Below are 20,195 nucleotides of genomic sequence, written 5' to 3'. Positions count from 1 at the left end.
GCAAGAAAACTAATACAGGGAATCCATTTTTCCTCATATCAACACAGCCTGAAGAAGCTTCCATGAGAGCAACCATGAGGAATTTCTGTCCTCCCCTCAGCCTCTTGGGGAATCCTGTGCCCATCATGAAAGTTGAGGAAAGAAGCTGAAACTCTCCTGGGCTGAACAACCATTCCTGATTTTTTCCCCCACTTTTTTACAAGGAACAGACACAGCAACACTTCAAACACAGTGAGAGTGCAAAGTCCCACTTGCCCATGTGTGTCCCCTGACCCCTTCCCTCTGCACTGGGGCTGTTCCTGCTCCCTAGGCTGCTGTGGAAAGGTGCCTGGGCATCATCATTCATCCCCCAAGGTGTTTAGCTGCCAGATCTCCCCGTGGCTGATTGTGCTGCACATCCCCATCCCCGCCGCCCCAGCCCCGCGCAGATGCCGCGTTAGTGCTGAGCTCAGTGTGGGAGTCGTCCCTCCTCCACACACCAGATGGTTCTGCGTTTGTTTTTAGTGCTTACCTATCTTCTCCTCGACTCCTGAGAGTCATGTGAATCTGGGAAGGGAAAAAAGAAAAGACTTCCCCAGCAGCTAACAGAAAAAAAATAATTATCAAGAAGTTTCCTTTTCACGTGTTATCTCAAAACACAGAGAATGTACTCCAGAAGCATTCAGAACTTTCTCAGAAAGAAGGGAAATCAAGAGAGGGGCAGATGTGGAAAGTTTCTGGGTGTGCAAACAGTGTGGACAGCTCAGCAGTGCTCCCTCTGCTCCAGGAACAAAGGAGACACCCTTCAGACCAGTCTAGATTGGATTAGACTGTCCAGCAATCAGTGCTGGACTAGATTGTCCACCTTGGCTGCCCTCCAGTTCCACTGCATAATGAAGAGCAGGTATTTTCCATTTCAACCTTGTCCTTCCTAAACCAGCAGCATTCAAAAGATGGTGATTCTGCTGAATTTAGCAATGACAATCCATCTGATTTCACTCTTTCACTTTTAGGAATGAACATATTTTGATTTTATCTAAACAAAATAGGTCTTACTTCAGCACTACCTGTGCAGTAAATGAACCTGTAAATATATAAATAAATATAAACTAGTGCAAGTGAGGCATTTTATGTGTCATATTTCTTCTCTGTACTTTTTCAGTCCAGTACAGTCCTACTAACTGCTGTGATTTATTCTGCAAGTTGAATGAGATCCAGTTCCTGGGGGTATATAATTATGTCTAAACATTTTTTCTCCAACTTGATTGCATGAAGAAGCCTTAAAGTGCAACCAACCCATCTGCATTCTTAAGACTTAAAACCAGGAAGGAAATGGGGAAATCTCCAAATGGACCTGTAAAAAAGCATCTGAGGAACACCTTGTAAAAGCCTGTCTCAGGTCTGTGGATACCTGACACAGATAAGCGTGGTAATGCTGCCATGCTATGATAGAAGTTAGGTCATTTCATCCCTGGAGCCTTGGATCCTGTCAGGATTGGTGTTCCTTCCCTAGAAACCTGCACTTAGCGTGATAAGCAGGCCAGGAGCAAATCCAAAACATGATGAGGTCAAAATTGCATCTTTTATAAGCACTCTGTAGTGAAGGGAAGCAATAGGAGGCAGCAGCTCAGCTCACAGCGAAGGAGACAATGGCAAAGTATAAAACCTAAAAATAGGGAGCTCTACAACGAAAACACCTTCACCCAACTACGCAAGCAGAGCCACTCTTCCCTGAGCCTTCCTTTCCTTTGGCAGATCTCTCCCACCCCTTGCTTGGGCTTCTCAGCTTTACAGGCAGAGCAATCACAGGGCACAAGAGAAGTGATGTGTGCCAGGCACCAGAACTGGCTTCTACCTCCTGCAGGGAACTGAAAGGGTGTTCAGCAACTCCCAGAGGGGATGGCACTGCTAAAAACACTGCTGGGGCTGCAGGGATTTGGCCAGAAGTGCAGCATCTCTTCCAACCAGAGAGAACAGTTCTGGAAAGACAAGGGTCACCTCAAATCTTCAGGCTGGGTATCCTCATGGAAAAAAACTAAGCTTTAGGGGCTTTTTTCCATCACTGTATTATTCTTCATTTTCTTCCTATGGTTAGGGCTTGATGAACATCCATTTTCCTTTCCCCTTAGCCAATGTTGGGTGCTCTCACATCCTGTCCCACTTCATCCATATCCTCCCATACTGCAGAGCTCACTTCTCCCCAAAAGGGGTTTCATTTCCTCCCCCACTTCTCCCACTACCAGAAGCCCTCTTTCCTCCTATTCCCAGTGGAGAGTGCTTTGCTCCCCAGCTGATTTGAATTCCTCCCTCCTTCTGTGGGCGAAGAATCATTCAGAGCAGTGGCATTTCAAACTCTGCAGAGAAGGTAGGTAGTCTCAATCCCAAGTGGGAGTGCATATCAAGTACAGTGCTAGTGGGTGCATCCAACCCCAAGACCAGAAGTTCCCAAACTTTCCTGGTGTATAAACAGTGTCTAAGATCTGGATGCTTCCTCCTGGACATTTGTGTTGATGGCAACTACCAGAGTCAAAACCAGAGCCATGCTATATATATAAATATATAATATTTAATAAGTAATCTTTGTACTGTGTATCATTATTATACCACATAATTACATGATACCATTATCACCAATCACAGAAGATTCTGAAAGAAGTTAGAAATATTATCTAGAAGAAAAGACTGTAAAAAAATGTTTCCATTCCATTTTAACACCTGGGAGGACAGACTTCTTACCATTAAATGTTTCTCTTTCATCAATAGTGCCCTTTCTATGAAGAATCACTGAATGCAACATTTTTAAACTCATGGCTTATCAACTTTTAGCCTTTTCTGCTGCAGGTACAGTTTAATTCTTGCCTTGTCCCTGCAGAGGTGGTCTGGGCTCCTGGTGATTGGAACCAGCAGCCACAAAGTCTCACCACAGCCCATGTCTCAGTGACATTTTCTTTCTGAGTCACCATTTGATTCAAGGCAAGAAATAAAATTGCCACTGATGGAAGTTCTGCATAATTCTTTATCACCTGAGCACATGAAACAGAAGAGCTACAGAATGAATTAGTCCAGAACTCGGTGTGCTTAACAAATGTTGTTTAATGACTCTGTTCAGAACACCTACATGTTTTGTTCCTGTTACTTGTACAGCTCTTACATGTGACAAAGACACTAATTTTTTAACAGAGGAGGGAGGAGAGAGAAGAGCTTATGGACTCTTTCTTTACTGAGTATAATAACAGTAATATGGGGCTCCATACCATCTATGTCTCAGTGACTTCTTTTAAACATGTTCAGCCCATAATTGAAGGATAGTTTTTCTCATTGCCAACTCCATCAGCTCACACTGACATCAGAAAACCCAACAGTGTTCTGGCTTACATTTCATCACCAGTAAAGAATTTTGAAAACTGAATTTTCCTCTGTGTGCATGAGGATAATCCTTAAAATTATGGCTTTGATTGTACCAGCAAAGAGGCTGCAGCACATACGTGCCCCACCAGTTCCTGCATGCATTGGTGTGTCCTGGACATGAATCATAGAATCCCAGAATGGTTTGGGTTGGAAGGGAACTTAAAGCTCATCCAGTTCCACTCCCTGCCATGGGCAGGGACACCTTCCACTATCCCAGCTCGCTCCAAGCCCTGTCCAACCTGGCCTTGGACACTTCCAGGGGTGGTTCAGCCATAGCTTCTCTGGACTGCAAAAGAACCTTTGCAAACAGAGGGATGTCAGGTTGCCTTTTCAGGGAAGTCACCTCTTAGACTGAAAAATCTACTTAAAACCAATAAAACTTCTTTTTTTCTTTGGTTGTGCTTTTTTTGTGTCTGATCTTGCCACGGTTCAAATTCCTGTGGTGTAATTAAGGAGACTACAAGTGACAGAGAAAACAAAATATGTGCAAGTGTTACATATAAAAGTATTAAGGACAAAGGTTCTTTTAAAAACTCATTTTTGAGGGAACTGACATTGCAGTTTTTCTCACTTGGATTTCAGACAGAGGCTAGCAAAATTTACGGTAACAAACCCTTTAATTCTCACTCCATTCAGAGAATGACTCAGCACTGCAAGGAAAAGCAGCCTAAATGTTGTGAAGTTTTGACAAACCAGCTGAGGAATGAGCAAGCAAGAGTCCAACGTGGAAGCAGTCAGAGTTTGCACCTGAGGAAAACTTTGCTGATTACATTTTGGAGGTGGTTTGTCACAGAGCGGCCTCACTGCAAAGTGAAATCCCATGTGTGCATTGAATCCAGTGCCAAAGAATTCCCTTCTGGGTATAAAACCAGTCAAAGAATTCCAGGAAGCCCTTCCTTGCAGAGGAAGCTAATTCAAAGTCCCCAAATGCACACCAAAAAAATAACTTTCCTTCCACATTTCTCAATCTCAGGCACCTCTTTCTGCCTTCAGGACGCCTCCACCACTATTTTCAGAGCTCTCATCTTTCCCCCATATCCACAAGACAGCTGGTCCCGAGGAACTCACCAGCCCAGCCTCCACTTGTCTCCAGCTTGGGATGACTTGGACTGCTCCCAGACACATTTCTTGAGAGCAACCCTTCGATAACCTGCACACTGAGATAACCCCAGGGTCCCTTCCTGCATGTCCTGACAGACCTGTCCATTTGTCCAGCTTCTGGAGGAGACACTGTGAGACCAGGAATGGAGGGGTCAGATGAGGGGTATCAGAGATAAGGAAGATGCCAGGATCTGGGGGAGGGCAGAGGGAAAGGGAAGAGGTTACACAGGACCAGAGGCTGGAGCTGATCACCGTGGAAGGTGCTCTGGGGTGAACTTGCAGTGTGGGCTGCTAACTCCCGTGACAGCACAGCTGGGAAATCTCAGTGCGAATCCCTGCAGTTTCTACACTTCACATATAAAAAGAGCATAAATATTTTTCTTCCTCTGGCTAATTCTTATGCAAATAGAGAGAAGTTACAATTTATAAGAAGCTGCTGCTCCCCCGTCCAGGTTCACATCAAGTCTTCGCTTCACAGACACCAAAACATGAACACATCATGTCTGGGAAGAAACACTTCATTCCAGATCCAGGCTGGATCACACACAAAAGCTGGCATAGCCTCAATTCTCCAGAAGAAGCCATCAGGGGACACTGAGACTGATCTTTTCCTGTGCCTATTGCAACACATCTGCTTGGGCTGGGATTCTGGGCCATCCCCTTTCTGACAAACGTCAGCGAGCAGCGTGTGCTCCTGAAGGCTTTTACATCTGCGTCCGGCTCACGCTCACTCCAGAGGTTCCTGTTTCATATCCTGTTCTGATGGCTCTGTGTGTATCATGTACATTTATTTCAAGTACACACAGGGGGCACAAACAATTGTCTAAAGATTATAAAGTCTGAGAATTTTTTAGGGGCCAGATTGGTGTTAAAACCACAGTCCCACTCCACAAATGCACATGGACTCTGCACCACAGTTTGTATTTCACAGGAAAGTTAATGCACAAAAATAAGAAATTTGGTTCCCAGCAGCCTTCTAACATGCACCTTCAGAGACTTCCTAATTTTCAGAATCCTTACCAATGTGACAAACTGGCTGCTAGAGCCAGCAGTTCTTCCTCATCCCAGTAAAGTGCATTGCTATAAGTCCTTCAGAGGCAGTGATCTCTGTGAGATGGGAACAGTGAGCACTAACAGAGACAAGTGATGGCTTCAATGAGCTTCAAGGAAAACAGTTCTCCCAAACAGTTGAAGTGTGCTGTAGAACTTGGAAAATCTTGTGTTTCTTACCTTTGGGAAAGAAATGTTTTGATCTCTAACAAACAGACCTCTTTGCATCCGAGGCCTGCATGGACACTGATCTGACAGGGAACACGGCCCTTTTAGCCAGCAGAGCTCCTGTGCTGCCTATTCCTGCAATTCCAGACAGCAGAGATGGGATTCCAGGCTGCTGTGGGGCGTCCTCAGTTCACACCCACAGAGACTCAACACGCAATTCTCTGCCGACATGATTTTTCCTACATCTACCCCTGTGCTGGGCACTAATCCAGGGAAGTTCAAAACCCTCCCCCATGACACCCACTCAGCACTACAGTATCTGTTTCCCAATCCTTCTGATAAGTGTTCTTGTTCTTATTCTGTTCTAATCTTGTCCCAAACACACCAGCATGCCCTGAAATGAAACAGAAAAGGAGAACTCAAATAAAGCCTTTACCTGCAAGCAAATTTTTACCTGCAAGCAAAAACAGGAAAGTACATCCCAGTCCAAACCCAACAGAGCATCAGAGCTCCTGTCTGCTCCTCAACAGCAGTGACCATGACAGGATATTCACTGAGTGCTACTCTCAGCAGTCAGATATGAAATATTTCACACCAAAAAACACCAAGGGCAGGTTGTTTGGTTCTGCTTTTCATTCTGCAGGTTACAAATGTTTTGACAAATTTATCTGACTTGCAATCAGTAAATAAACAAGTCCTAAGACACTTGATGAAGGAATTGCATTTCCCTGATAGAAATACTTTCCTGTGTCATCTCCACAGGGAATGTAAGTCTTCAGTGAGTAATACACCAGTCCTACACCATGGCCTACTCAGTTAGACCCAGATCACCTACATTCCCTGAGCAAGAGCTGCAACACAATTACTGCTGCTTTTCAGTAAAATCTGAGAATAGTCCAGACTCTCTGAGTTACCTGGTTAATGCTGTCACTCTCTGTGCTACAGATTGCTCTTGGGAGAAGTGCTTACACCTCCTGTCAGCTCTAAAGGTGTAAGAGTAGAATATATCCATGGAAAAGACTCATTACAAATTCCTATTTCAAGTTAGTCTTCATCGACAAACAGCATTTTGGGCTTTAGGATTCACATGCATTTCCTCTCTGAGACAGCAGGAAGATCTTTGTTCCAACTCCTAATATCAGATGTGCCCTAAAAAAATCTCCTGAATTGTTTCATTACCAACACAAAGATTCTTTAGATTGAGGAAGAGAAAGAGAAGGTGATATACCACATAGGAAAAAGGATTCCTCCTGCAGCATTGGTTCTCCTTAGAAACTTAGAGGAGGCTGCTTTGTACAAAACACTGAGATCTGGGAGCATGAAACCTCTCTCAGTTCACTAAAGGCACAGCAGATCCAAATAGATCATGGATCATATATTTGTATATATTTATAGCACCTCACAACTCAGAAACAGGCTGAAGACTGAACATGCAAATAAATGCATCTGAGGAATCAGAGAGTACAGTTTTCTCAGTCACCAAAACTATTCTGCAATTTTTGATCTTCATTTTCATCTGCCTTTCTGTCTTCTCAAAGTACTTGTATATATTTAACTGTTTCTAATGTACTATAAAGAACTGTGAAGGGTTTACACTTCCTTGAATGAGACCTGAAGGCTTCAGATTTATTCAGACAGAAATCACATACCTTATTAAAGATAAATTATGGGACTACAGGATCAGATATAATTGATATAATGTGTTCTCATTCTCCAAGGAGGTAAAAAGAAGAGAGTGATTATCACTGTGAAATATCAGCCATGGATTAGACAGAGTAAGAAAGAAAAGGATTAAAATGTGGATTGTGGCTCTTGGTCAGATATATATCTTTAGTGGAGCAAATTTCACCTAATAAGTCTTTTTTCCTCCATCCATCAACCACTAATCCTTGTAACTGTGTTCCAGGTTACGGGCTAGAGTGGAAATCCATGGAAAATGCAGGGTGCAGATCCTGGATACCTGTATTTGTGATGCTGTTGACACAGCAGCGGCTCGGGGTGCTCCTGCTCCAGCCACGTTTCCTGTTTCTATAAACATGCTCTGTTTGGAAAGGGGCTACTCTGGGCACACATGTGCACTTTATGGCCACTCCTGTGCCAACATAAATCAGCCCCAAATGCCATCTCGGTGACATAATGCAAGACTTATGCTTAAGGGAGTCCACATCCATAAGTGAGTGGGTTCCAAAGTAATTAATTTGAGGAGTCCACTTACATTTCAATCTCTCAACCAGACAGGCTGCCCCCTGGTTCCCTTGGCTTTTTTGCCTCAGACTCCCCAAATTTCACTCTTCCATTTCCTTTACTTCCTCACCTTTCAGGGTCAGAGTTTAACACCTCAAAGGGAAATGAAACAGAGAAAAACAAAACAAAACAAGCTGTGAAGCAGATTAAAGCCCCGTTTGACATCCAGAGGTACATGGTTCCTTTCTCAGCAGCAGGTATGAAGTAGTAATAATTTTGTGCCCACAATTCACAGTGTAAGCTTGTGTTTAGAAAAAAAAAGAGGTTTTCTAAGTGCATCTCTGCTCAAAAAAAAAGTTATGGCTTTTTAAATCTATTTTATTTAATTGTTAAGTCAGCTGAATTCTTAATTGCTCCTTTTTTTACTGCTTAGAAATGGCCTGGGAAGTAGAGAGAAACCCTCTTACACTTCCCTGCACTCTTGGTGCTCTAAATGCACAATCTCTGAGGGGAAGATGCTTGCAGAGCAAGCCACAGAAATGTGTGCTTCTGCTTCTTAGAGAGGATGGACCTGCCAAGGGCCTTCTCCTGAGCAGCACCGGAGAATTGCCATCAGCCCACAGCTCCTGCAGAGCTCCTGCTCTGACTGTGCTGTTCAGCAACTTCCATCTGCTCAGAGAAACTCACTGAGGACAGAGTTCAGTTCCTATCCCAGGAAAATCAGAAAATTAACTCCTACTGTCTTCTGTGGAGGCTGGATCAAATGTAAATGAGAAGACATGCAATTAGTCACGGGATGAAATGGCCCATAGGATTCAAGAGGAGAGATGCTTTACAGGAGGCAATTAGCTTTTGCTTACCCAGTTTACACACAGTGCTCTGAGTCAGTGGGCATGAGGCCATTTCATGGGATCTGCCCCAAGCCAAGGATTCCATGTTTCTCCAGCAGAGAAAGCTGGAACTGTTTCACATAGCCAACACAAAGGTTCTTAGCTTGGTCCCACATTTCTTCCTGGAAGACCCGCAGAGCTCATGAGGAGGTCACAGGAATTAAAGCCCATTTCTGCAGATCCCCATCGATTCTGAAACAGCAGCGTTCCCACATTTGTTTGTGCAATACCAGTGCAGAACCTGTTTCTGTCAGACAACCTGATTCAATCTTCATGCTTTTTGAAGAGGGTAATGATGATGATGTGGACATTTCTGAGAGAGATCTCCTCTGGTTCATTTTAAACATTCAACCTCACTTTCAGAAGGGATTTCAGCTTTGTTTTTGGCTTAGTCTGATGAGTGTGTAGCCCATACCAGGGCAGACTCAAAGCACAGATTTCCAGGACCTTCTGTAGAGGTCATCATTCCAGCACAATCAATATAGAATGCAGCAATGAGAAGCCAATAAGAGAAGTCAGACTTCATGGAAAAGGGCCCAGAAAAAGAGAATAAAACCCTGTAGCAGAACATGAGATGGCATGGCAGGGACTAACCTTTCCTGATGAATAAATATTTAAAATTTTACTAAACTCATAATCAGGCAGAACTGAAAGACCATCACTTCCAAGTGGATTATTGCAGTTCTTCTTTCTTATCTGGGACCCAGAAAATCAAATTTCAAAAGCCATTGCGAAGGTTTTGAAAATCTAATATAATTTGCTGAACACCAGTGGCTTTTTCTACAACAGCTGAAATAAACGTGCAACACTTAGCCATGATTTTGGAGATCTGAGGGAGGAACAAGATTTTTCTTTTTTACACTTGGAGTTCTTCCTCTGTACTTGCCTTATGTCTGAAGAGATTTAAACAGAGGGCGGCTAAGAGAGTTATTCAACAAAATTTAAAAGTGCATGTGTACAGTCATAGAAACAAAAAAAATATGCAGAGACTTGAATTTCTTATAAGAATCTATTTTAGAGGAGAAAGATTGCATGATTTCTATGTTTATGTAAAGATAAATGAACAAGCAGAATAATTGAACAAAGCCATTAAACAAGACTAAACTTCCCAGGTGCAAGTTAACTTAACTTATGGTTATATTGTACCCTCTTGCTCCTGTTCAGAGTTTTAAAGGGTGGTTCTGGAGCTCAGAGGTGAATCAAAAGCAGCTTTTCAACACATCATCCCAAATTCAGAATTGAATTCTTCCTCTGCCACAAGGCAAATGGATGATCCTTCCAACCTGGAGATGGAAGAGCCCTGGAAAAGCCCTCACTGCAGGGATCAGCCCAAATTAACACAGGAACAAGCCAGATGAGAGTGGAGGAGATAAAATGAATGTGCAGCTAAGAAGGAAGCACAGCATAGACTGGAGGCTTGTCTAGAGTTTTTGAGCTTTTAGGAAAATAAATGTCTTCCATCACATCCTGTCCCTTGCTTTAGTGATGATTTTGTAACTTCCAAATTTTTATCAGCTGAAAAGGGAACAAGACTGTTCTTTGCATGTGGTGGTACAACATGCTAAACAGATTGGATGATACCCTGTACCAGATTAAGGATCTCCCTGGCCCTTCTTCTATCTGTGGTTGAAACCACGCACAAAAATGAAACAAAAAAGTAAAAGGAAGTTTGCAATAGGCTGCCCACAGAAGTTCCTTTCTTCTCCCTAAAAGTCAAAGCCTCATTTGCACTCTGAAGTAATTCCTGTGCCTTACACAACTCTTAATTATTTTCAATCCTTGCTGTAGTCATTGTAAGTGTCCTCATAAACTGGATAAATGCACCTTTTGGAGGATTCTTTTCTTCCTAGTAATATTTTGTAGTAATTAATTTAAGATCCAGATAGCTTCCAAGATGCCTTAATCAACAGCATATCCTGTCCTCACCACAAAGCTCCTGAAATTCCTATGTGTTAAGTCCAGACTCCAAGAATGCAGACAGGTGCCCACAGGAGGGGGCAAAGTTGTCAGAATTTCCCATTCTGTGGTAAGCACATGGCCCAGCTCCCTGCCCACCAGCTCCTCCCACACATTTGGGAAGAGGAGGTTTGAATCCAGCCTTACCCTGCTCCAGGGAGCTGTGCCACAAGACACCCACCTGGGAGATGTGCTGTGGATGCTCAGCTTCCAGCTGCCCCTAGAAAGAGATTCTGGCTGCAGGGAAGTCCTTCAGGAATGACTGAGGAATGAAGGAAGTGAAATCAGAACAACTACAGGGATACTCCCTGCCTCTGCTACTCCCAGAAGTTGTGCTCTTGGGGAGAAGGGGCAAGGAGCTTGGAATGGAGGTTTTAAGTCAGGGGAAGAGGTGGAACAAGGCTTAGGAGAATGTGGGAGGACCTGGGAAATAAAACCAGAGAATTGCTGCAGAGAACCAGAGATCATTTGGTCAGCAAGGGATCATGCAACAAGCCAGGAATGAAATCATGGCTTGAGCAATGACTTTGTACCACCAATAGAATCCTGTGGGGAGTAGACATGGGAAGGGTGGGCTCAGCCTGGAGTTTTCACACTTAGGAGCACAGGCTGGGAGCCCAGCTAAAGAGCTGGGGGGTGATGATTTATGAGAACAGAGCTAAATGGTTAAACAACAAGTAAAGGCAGACATAACAGTCTACAAATACCCACAGGAGTAAGTGTCAAGGAGTGTGAGGAATTTTTGGAAAAGCAAGATAAATTTCCCAAGACTAAGGTACAGTGGCTTGTGACACTTTTGGCCAAACAGCTGAAGTTCTGTTGGTTGTGACTGGCTTGGGCAAAGGACAAGCAAAGGAAAGGCAAGAAACAAACATGTGATGTACAACAACTGAGAGGAATTATTCAACTCTGTTCCATGTTCAGGTGAGCTCCAGGTCTCCATCACCAGAGAAGCTACTGGCAGTGTTCAGCAAGGTACAGGAGCTGGTGGTAGGATTTTGGAGCCCTCTTGTAGCTGCTTTTCCCCTTAGGATTTTCATGGTAGCAGCAATTACAAATGTGATTTAATTGAGAGAGTTTCAGGCTGATTGTACAGATAAAGAAGTCACACAGTTGCTATTGCACAAACTCAAAGCTAGAAAGACTGTCCACCTCAGCAGAGTCATTACAATTAACATCCAATTTGCCCTGGATAAAGGGTGAGTGTTAAAACTGAACCTTATCTCATGCCCGTTTCAGCCCCTGAAATAGCTCTTAACTAGACTTGAAGTTTGTTCTGTGCTGAGCACCTGCATGAGGAATGAGATCCAGCCCAAGGTCATGTTTCAGGGAGGGAAAGATTTCAGCAGGAGGTCTGGGGGATGTGCCTGATGCTCCACATGAGGGAAAAGAGCTGCTAGAGCGACACTGAGCAGGAATGCAAGGGAAAGGGAAAGAATGCAAAGCAAAAATCGAATAAAAAAAAGGACCTCTGAGTTTCGTGTCACAGCGTGGCACTGCAACTGTAGCAGGGTCAGGAAAAAGAGACAGCAAGGTAGAAAGAAAGAAAGAAAGAAAGAAAGGATGGGATTGGCTCTGAATCCCTCAGATTGCAAAATTATTGCTTCAGTAAAGGAAATAAATAAAGGTAAAGGGCAGAAAAGAGTTCATATACAGTCCTGAATTGTGCTAAGGGGGAGAAGAAAGGGATAAAACAAACCAAAAACACAGCCACAGGAAACAAATGTAGCCCTAAGATACCTTCTATCTCCCCCTTTTCTGACAGATGTCCCATTCTCAGTCCCTGGAGGGACTCACTCAGGGGAATAAAGCAGTTTCCTTTCTTCTTCCTGCCTTGACTGAGACACTAACATGAGTGTTGCTTAACTCAGGGCAGGAACCTACTTCTCACTTAGTCCTGAAAAACAATCCCAACGCTGGCATCCAGTAAAGATGAGCCACACAGCTCCCGTGGTGAGGAAGGGACTGAGAAAAACCCAGGGAAGCTGCAGGGGATTTATTTTGGCTGAGAATCTTTAGGTGGTCAGGATATGGCTGTGAGGTTCCAATAGAAGCACAGAATGAAACATTGCTAAACTGTCCCAAAGAGAAAAGATGGATTTCAGAACTATCTAACAACAAAATGTGCTTTATCTCCCATTTTCAGGCTTGGAAAGAGCTGACCATCCTAGGGGAAATGCCACTTAATGTCACAACAACATCTCAAAGCTTTTTGGAGATTTAGGTGTTGATTAATGAGACATTCAGGTTCACAAGCCAAAGAAGCTGGGGAATTCTTTTTGCCAAAGGTTTACAGGTGGCAAGCAAAAAATTATTAAGGAAGAAAGGCCTTGTAATTAAATGCTTAACTTGAGATTCAGGTTCTTCTCACCTTAATGCTTAAAACACAACAAGAGGTGCCTTATATTTTTGTAAACACTGTGTTCCTTAAAGGGAATTCCCAGTCCTTGGCAAGCTGTCAGGAGCCTACAGTGGGAAGAGCTGCCTGACTATGCAGGAATGTCATTCCTGTGGTAAATATTTCTAAGAAAACTCAGGTAGTGGCATGGTACCCAGAATTGTGCCAGGGATCGATTTTGAGTCTATTGTGTTTGTTTCCTTGCTGGGGAAGAAAAGTGCTTTTAACCTCCCAGACTTCTCTAGGGCTTTTTCTCTTCAAGGTTTTTTAGAAAACTCCTGAGCAGGAAATGAAAACAATTACCTGAACAGAGCCAAACAATCTGTAAACTTTGACTCTCCCAAAGAAGCATTTTTTGATGTACAACAGTTTCCAATGCAGGAGACACTTTTTGCCCTTTAGTTTTGTGGTGTGTTATAACAGATCACACTGAAATCTGAGGTAGAACACAAAAAAGGAAAACAATCCTCATAGTGAATCTTTACTTTTGTTGGAATCCTTTTCTGAATGTTTATGGCAACCCATAAAGTTGCTGAAACATGCCTGCTGTATTTTTAATTGTTATTTTAAATGCCAAAACCCAGAAGTCCTGCTTATATTGTATGCGAACACAGTGTCTGCTTATGTTCAAACCCTCAGGCACTTTAAATAACTCCACTGTACACAGAGAACGTTGTTCATTTTGTTTTTACAATTTTTGCCCGTGTAGAAGGAGCTCTAACATCCCGAGAACATAAATGTATGTTCATAAGCAAGGAGCAAGATCACAGCTGGAACCTACCTGAGCTTTGGATCACGTTTCAGCAGCGGCACAGGCCGAAAAAGCCGCTTAATTCTCAGTTTAATTTACAAGAGCCACAAGTAGAACAGCACATAGTAGACTTACTGACGTAAGGCACAGGTGAGTGCATGTTACAGGTCCAGCTCTGTGCCTGATCCACAGGGAATATCAGGCTGTTTCAGCCAGACTTCAGAGCCATTACTGCTGTAGCCCTGGAGGAACCTGGGCTGAACCCTGGTGTGTTAGTAAAGGTGGCAGCTGCCATAACAGACTTCTGTGTGAGTTACAAATTTGGGGCATAAAATGAGGGTCTTTTTAATGATTCCACTGAGTTTCATACCAAGCCTCCATTGTTCTGCCCTAAAGAATAAACCATTAGAGAATTTATAAGCTAATTTGTTGGGGTTTTTTCTTTCAAAGATTAAACAGGAGCAGATCGTAATTTCCTTTAAATGCATCTATTATTCATGAGTATTCAGTAAGGTTTATTATGGGCTTAAAAACAACAGCATATATATCTTTATACTCAATTCCAATCTCCTACACAGGCTGTGAAACTCACATTTTATGTTTAGTTGTGATTGACCATGAAAGTCAGAGGCTAATATGTGTTCCCTGAGTAAAGACACAGACAGGTATCTGGCCAATGTTCATTTTTCACATTAGTTTTCTGTAAATAATCTTACATGCAATTTTGCCACTTCCTCTCTGCAGGAATCTCTGGGAGTAGGTTAGCAAGCTGTGGCTTGCAGAGGGCTGACACACAGTATTTATGAACAGAGAGGAAGTAAATTAATTTCGGCATTTGATTCAACATTGGAGAAAAGCTTTTTGCAGCGTTTAATCATCCACAGTAACAAGAGGAGGTACAATCCCTCTTCTAGCCCAGCCTTATTACCAGGGAAGGAAAACTGTGCTGAGTTAGGACTGAAAACAAGGGGTCAAAGAAAGAGACACTTCATTTCTCAGTGTCCATCCCTTAATGCCAGTACGTAACAGCTGCCACTATTTGTAAAACGTGCAGAAGAGGAATAGCAGGAGAAATGAAGCCACACACACAAGGTAACACCCTTCTTAAGCAACCACCACTTTTTGCAATGACCTGCACAAGGGTCATTTGGGGTTTTCCTTCCCTTGGACTCTGGGTTTCCTGAGAGGAAGGAGAGCTGAAATACAGGAACCAGTGGCTGCACACCATTTCCAGCAGCATAGGAGACCTTCCTCATTGACAGAGGTTTAGGAACCACATCTGAATCTCCAAACTTCCTGGTGTTCTCCCTTTGAAAGGAGGGAAGACGGGGGAGGAGGTGGGTGGAGAAGGTGAAGAGGTGGTTCTGTCCTTTGAAAGGCCCTGCAAACACAGCAAAACTGCTCCCAAGCCCTCAAATCTACTGGGAAAATATGTTGTGATACAAGTGGAAAAGACAAGGAGAAGTTTCAGCTAATAAAACATCCCGGACTAGCACCACTCTTCTGCTTAAAAAGCTGTTTATAATGAACAACAATTACTTACAGTATCATTGTGAGATCATTAGAGGACTCAGACACAGAAGAGCATCTGGTTCGTCTGGGTGAGGCCTGGAAAACAGTGTCACGTATCAGCAAACACCAGCAATGGATGGATTTTTTGTGAGGGCTGTTGGAAGAGGAGGAAATGTTCAAACTCTGACTGCTGAGCCACTCTGTGATCTAATCCTGGCCAAGGAGAAGAAAATCTGCCCCTCACTAGATCTCATAAGAGAAAAAGTTTGATTCCCTGGATAAGAACATCAGTTTGGTTGGGCTGTGTTGGATATCACTTTTCCTCCTTTCAAAGGGTTAATGGGACCCCAGAGATAATAAATGGATGAAGCAGCTGTGTAGGTGCTCAGGAGATGAATATAGGTTGATTTTTTACAAACTTAACCTATGCAGAGTGAGTCATAATTTGCACCTTGCGTCACTCAATAAATGGGTCTTTTAAAAGTCAACCCACTGTGAATGGGCTGTGAGCTCTCCAAAAGCAAGAATCCTGCTCTCCTGCCCACAGGAGGATCAAAAAAGCTTTTCTCCCTAGGTTACAGTGTGATGGCAATAATAGGGACCAAAAAAACAACTTCATGTTTGTGGGCTTGCCACATCGCTCTTAAAAGGTCAAAAGGTTTTTACTGAAACAACAGTTTTTGTTTCATGAAATATGAATTCTTAATCATAAATGTGTACAAATCTCATTGCTTCTCCTGCTGTGTCTTGCAACGCTGCTTCTTTATTCAATTATGCCTCACATCAACTTTTTAATTAATACCTACGTTAGGAAAACCTTGAAAGTTTTGATAAATAACATCTGCTTTTGTGCATTTCAACCATACACTTCTGTGAGAAGGAAATGTTTCTATTTTGTAGTCTGCCAGGAGAAAGAAAAGCAAGTAGAGAGGATGTCTACATGTTCACAGGGATCTCAGCACTGAGCAGACAGAATAACCATCTTTTGTTGAATACGAACCTAACGAAAAACAAATCCAACAATACCCTTTTGTTCTGAGCAAGAAAGGCAGGGCTTTAATAGTCTTTAAACAAGATAGAAAATTTCCATCCAAATGGAACCATGGAGTAGGTAGACACATTACAATGTTTTGGAGTTCAGTGATTAAATTTAATACTGTGCCAGGCAGTGATTAGTTGATGAAGGGTGTTCAAAACTAGAATAGGAACAAAGGAATTGTGACTCCAGTTTAGCTTTGGGCCTCCTGAGCAGCTTGGTGTCCAGCTTTCTACTTTAATAGCAATGTCAAGCAAAAAAAAAAAAATTTTGGTTTGATTTATTTCCTTAAGGAAACTCAGTGCAACTGTAAATACACATAAAGCTTCAGCATTCAGGGCCAGATCCCAGAAAGCACCTGAGGTACCAACCAAAGCACAGAAACACATCCTTTTCTTCAGTACTTGTCCAGCTCGCTACCTCAATGCCTGCACTCATGGTATTGGTACATGTGAATCCCTTTAGTAGGCATTGAATTTTCCCAAATCACTGTGCAAGAGACCCCTAATTAAGTCTTTTTAATTAGGCACCCAGCTTCAGAGCTGGGTGCCTATGCCCCATGTAGATCTTTGCCTTAGTGCATTAAACCCCCTGGTGAGCCCAATATGACACACTGTCCTTAACACTGCACAAAGATGGCAAATCCCCCTAGAGAGCAAGACAATAAAACCCTTTGAACTTGGCTGTGATCTCTCCTAAGCCAGCCCAACCCAGGCCACAAGCACGTGGTGCTCTGAGAAGTCATGGCACAACCTGAGCCCGGTGGGTACAGGTAGATCAAGCCAACTTCAGCAAAGACTTCACTGCAGCTTTGCAGAGGATGAGCAAGTTCATCTCCTGGGTTTCTCAAATAGAGAATTGCTCCCTAAATTCTGACCAGACACCTTTAAAGGAATTAAAATTCTTACTTCAGTTTCTGTTCTGTCTTCATATTGACTGTTCTACCCCATCCCAGCATCTCAGTGCCTGAAGACCTGGTAAGACTCACGTAAGTCTCACAAAATATAAGGAAAATTAAGCTGAGATCTTTGTGCTGCAAAAGACATGCCAGTTCTTTTCTTCTTCCTTTCCTGTCATCATCTGTTCCTACAGTCCAAGCAAAGGCCATCATCATTCTAATTTGAAGCAAGTCTTCTTAAATTAGTATCTATTTTGGCCCAGACCTGCTCTTTGCTGCATTAGTATAAATCTTTTGTCTTTTCTCCAACTATATTCTGGTCTAAGCAAGATTAGAATCTTATTTTGGTGATGATTTGCAGGGTTATGCTAAACATCAGCATTGTAAAGTCTCCAGATCTTGGTGAAATCTCATTGATTCAAGGGGGAAAGAATATACTGTTACCATTTGCTATAATAGTAAAATGATTTTTAAAATGAAATTATAATTTGTAGATTCTCCTTGAAATTTTAAAATTCATCCATCAATTAACAATAATTAATCACCAAGCATGTCAAGTATTCAAAAAAAGTGTAGATATGGCACTTGAGTATGGGAGTGATGAACAGGGTGGTGGTGCTGGGTTGACAGTTGGATTTGATGATCTCAGAGGTCTATTTAACAACTCCATGATTCTATGTTATGTGTGCTAAGTTAGTTGCAGCTTTCACTACAAGAAAGTAAAACAAAAAAGTCTAGGAAAAACTGTGTTGGAGTCTATTTAACACTTCAAATGAATGCTTGTGTAAAGCTCCTCTCAGAATCTCCATCACAGGCGACTTCCCTGACTGCCAGAAGGCCTGGGAGCTTTTCCCATCAATGTGAGAAGCAAGAGATTTGCACCTTAAGAAAAATTTCCAACTTACTCTTCGCGTATTATTTGTGCTCCAGGTGGTGGTAAGACATAAATCCTGGAAGCTCTCTCCACAATGGTGAAATGCCAAGAAATGGAGCAGTTTACTGGAACAGCAGCAGGTTTTGATGTCTTTGCAATGCCAGTTTCAACTAGAAAGGTACAATATTTTATATTCTGAGAAGCTGAGCTAGACCATTTTGGCAAAGAGTCTGTCTGCCTTACAGGGGTGGGGTAGGTATTTACTATCTCTATAATGACTTCCTACTGCAAGTGGGTCAGGTAATTCAAACAACTCGCCAGAACTGCCCTTGGTGGAGTCTGGTGAAGTCTCGCCTGTAAGTAAATAGTCCCTGAGCTGCAGAGGGCACATCCTCTGCCATGTGATGTCTCAGCCATTTCCTGGCACTGCCCCTCCAACAAATCCTTCACTTTATCTCCCTCCCATTGTAACGGTTTCACTGCTGAGGCTGCGGCTGCTGCACTTTCTGCTGTCAGTGATCTGCTGTGAACTGGAAAAATACCTGCTGAAAAGACCAGTCAGGTACTTCAGTGATACCAGAGGCTCCTCCTTTCTCTGCCTCCATTATGGGCAACCACCCAGTCTGTCAGTTCTGCTTGTCCAGCTCCAAAGCAAATGTTTCAGCATCCAGCCTGCACAAATAATCAGGTTTTAAACAAAAACTGCAGCAGAAGATCGGTTTGTTGCCTGCAATTGGTGCAGTGTTTGGCTTTCCCTCATGCTGAGCCTTGGTGCCTGACACTCAAACACATGGATCACGTTTGTTCTGGCATTTGGAGAGGGGTAAAAGGCACGGTGTGAGTGGGAAATCCCAAACTCAGCAAGATTGCAGAGGTGCTGCCTTGCACGGTGGTTGAAATGCCAGAGGAAAGGTCTGAAGTAACTCAAATGGTAAGAAATAACTACCAGCCCCTACACAGCTCCTTGAGGCATTGTGGATGGAGAAGGATACCCTGTCCCCTGGCAAATTAGGGCCAGGAGTTGGACTTTGATGATCTTTGGATGTCCCTTCCAATTCAGGATATTGCCTGATTTTATGAAATATCCCTTTGCACCAGCAGCCTCACCTGAGAGCTGCTGGGGAAGGACACACAGGTCATTGAAAGAGCCTGAAACCATTCATTATATTCTTGTTTGCCAAAACCACAGTGGCATGGCTTGGTTCACCATAAACATTTTGGGCAATACTGTTCATATTATACCAGTAACTAAAACCAAGCAGCAAAACAAAAAGATGCTCAGACTCTTGTGAGCTCTGGGCTAGACTGATGCCTTCTGGGGAACAGCTTCATGGATCTTAGCATTTTAGAGTAGCTTTTTAAAACAAAACTTCTGAAAATGAACAAGTTATTTCATAGATGAACTCTGTTGTCATGAAAAACTCTGTTTATCTTTCCAAACAAGCACGTTCCTGTACAGAGCAAATGAATGTCAATATTATTCCTAAATGTATTTGAAAATTAATACTGTGCCCATGTGTCACTTCAAAGTACCCTCTTTTGATCTTCCCAAGGTTATCCCAGTGGCTTTGCCCACAAAATGAGCACAAACACAGCAGTGAATGAGTCAGGACACAGAGGTGACTCTAAGAGCAGGAGCGATGCCTCTGGAGAGCACGGAGTAGAGCTAAGGGTGCAGCAGCGTGTGGTACCAGCTGAACGAACTGGGACTGGCAGAAGGGGAAAACACTTTGCTGTAAAAATTTTACTTCAAGTTCCTCCACCTCCCATCAAGGCAAAAGACTCTCTCAGAGTCTGGAACACCCAACCTGACGGACCCAAGACTGCACTGGGAAGACGTGAGGCACACGATGCACGCCTTGAGCGGGAAGGTGGCCCACAGGCCCCGGCACTTCTGAGCAGGGCTTTGAAAAGAGTTTCCAAGGGCCCTACACAAAAAGTCCTTTCAAAAGTGCTCCATAAAACACACCTGAAGAAAGCCCGTTAGCTC

At 43.1% G+C, this 20,195-nt stretch overlaps 1 protein-coding gene across 10 annotated transcripts in view; it reads right to left on the bottom strand.

Annotated features, from left to right (window-relative positions):
• FGGY (FGGY carbohydrate kinase domain containing) overlaps window positions 1-20,195 on the bottom strand; it is a 279,434-nt gene that overhangs the window by 187,090 nt on the left and 72,149 nt on the right. For 5 of the 10 annotated variants that reach the window (XM_086841676.1, XM_086841681.1, XM_086841682.1 and 2 more), the window contains one exon: window positions 15,429-15,493. The exons of 4 other annotated variants lie outside the window; for them this stretch is intronic. The gene's annotated coding sequence lies outside the window, so the exon portion shown is untranslated. Of the gene's footprint in view, window positions 1-15,428; window positions 15,552-20,195 lie in introns of all 10 variants that reach the window. One more of the 10 variants, XM_086841675.1, reaches the window with a different exon arrangement.

The sequence above is a fragment of the Cyanistes caeruleus genome, chromosome 9, assembly GCF_971803275.1.
Source record: "Cyanistes caeruleus chromosome 9, bCyaCae1.hap1.1, whole genome shotgun sequence".
NCBI classification, from domain to species: domain Eukaryota; kingdom Metazoa; phylum Chordata; class Aves; order Passeriformes; family Paridae; genus Cyanistes; species Cyanistes caeruleus.
The sequence above is the reverse complement of the archived record's forward strand: the minus strand, read 5'-3'. Positions and strand labels throughout refer to the sequence as shown.